Below are 2,081 nucleotides of genomic sequence, written 5' to 3' on the forward strand. Positions count from 1 at the left end.
TGCTCATCGGAGGATCCCTTGGCAGTGGCTCAGTCCTACCACTGGCACCAGCGTCCCTAAGTCGCTTCATGGCGACCAGGACAGTTTCATGAATGCTTCGGGCACCATGACATCTGTTGTTTACAGCCACAGCACCCACTTGTGCACCCGAGTGGCTGAGTTTCAGGAAGGAGGAGTCTGCAAGGCCACAGCAGCACACACTGAGCAGGGACCCCAGGTAACGATGCCAGGGTGTCCTGGGGCTTCTGCAGCAGGCTCAGTACCCCCAACCCAGGCACAGGCAGTAGACACTGTTGCCCAGGCCTCATGTCCACCTCAGCCCCTTGGGCCACAGTGTCACAGGCCAGACATCCTGAAACGGAGTGAGGATTCAGGTCCCGGGATCCTTATGGCAACTGGAACCTTGGAAGGACAATTGGATGATCACAGGACGGGGAGGGGAAGTGGGGCGGGGGAGGGGTTAGGGTGTTGGAGTCACTGTGCTCTGCGAACTGATCAAGTGTAAACGCTTAATGTTTGAACTTGATTTTGGTGACCTAGACCAGGGAGAGGCTATGGATAGACCAAATCCACTATCGGACCCTGGCCCCATATTCTCTCCGCCCACCCCGAACTTGGGCCTCACTGCGGTGGCTGCAGGCACCTCGAGGAAGGTGCCCCATCACTTGCTGCTCCACCTCGCGGGCCCCCGCCACGCCCAGGCTGCGGTCACAGGTGTAGAGGATAATCAGGCGGCCCTGGTGCGTGTCCACGCGCTGGCTGCTGGTGCACGCACCCGCCAGGCTCATGCCGAGTTTGGGCGGTGCTCCACCAGCGAAACTTCAGTTCCGGCAACATTCGAGGCTTGGGGGCTCTGCACGGAGCAGGAGAAACAGCGGTGCTGGGACTTCTGCTTCTGCAAGTGGCTGCGAAGCCTCGGTGGACTCAGATGCACGTCGAGCGACTTGCACTCTGGTGTCCCCGTGGTGACCGCCTGCGAGATTCATTCCGGCCCGTAGGCAGTCAAGTGGCCGGCAGAGGGGATGAGGCGACTGAGGAAAGGCCGGAAGGGGGGTAGAGGTGGCTGCTACCCGTCCTGATGCCCGGCGTCTCTCCAGCCCCGACTTGAAGCTTATGGCAGGGGTTCTGCAGTGGCCCCTCGCTGCCGGTAGCGTGTGCCCCAGTGACTGCCCAGTGACTAGGACACCCTGGTCTCCGAAGATCGAAGATCGATCCTGGCAGGCTCCCCTCGCCTCCTCTCCTCCAACAGCTCATAACTCCCCCCCTCGCGCGCTGGACGCCAGCCCAGCGGTGGAAGTGGAGTTTGAGTTGGGGCAGTCTCCACCCCACCCGCTCGGACTGGGCTCTGCAGGAGGGAGCCTGGGGGCATCTCCATTGATTAGAGCTGACGGTGAGCAAGTGACCAGCTGAGGCGGATGAGAATGCAGCATGTAACCGGTCAGCAGTGATGGTGCTGCTGTGGAATCCGCAGACCTGGATCACCTGCAGCCGAGCCCCGCCACCCTTACAGCAGCACCCTCTTCTGATTCTAGCAGTCCATATCCTTCCCACTCAGGACTGGTTTGGTACTCTTCCTTCCCAAGTAATTCTAGGAACCAGACCACCTAGCACTGGATTGTGCTTTCAAGGAGCTGAAGGTTCTCTGGATTTGGGGTGATAGGTGTCGTCTTGGGATAAGGAAACTTGTGGATTTCCCCTGTGTATGGCCCGTACCCACCAGAATCCAGGTCAAGAGACCATGGAAGAAGGTTCTATGGAGGAAAAGGCCGTCTGCAGGGGCATGTCTGTCATGTTGCCCCATTACCTCAGCCCCCCAAATGCCACCACGGGCCGGCTGAGATCTCCGATCACAGTACAGACTTCCTGGTGGGGGTCCCTGTGCCCTTTGTTTCCTGAGAGGTTTGAGATGGGGTTGGAATTCAGACATTTAATTTTTTAATTGATTTTAGAGAGAGGAAAGGAGAAAAAACATCGATTTGTTGTTCCACTTATCCATGCATTCATTGGTTGATTCTTATATGTACCCTGATTGGGGATCAAACCCGCAACCTTGGAGTATCAGAGGATGCTCTAACCAACTG

Source organism: Cnephaeus nilssonii (genome assembly GCF_951640355.1).
Source record: "Cnephaeus nilssonii genome assembly, chromosome: 2".
NCBI lineage: Eukaryota > Metazoa > Chordata > Mammalia > Chiroptera > Vespertilionidae > Cnephaeus > Cnephaeus nilssonii.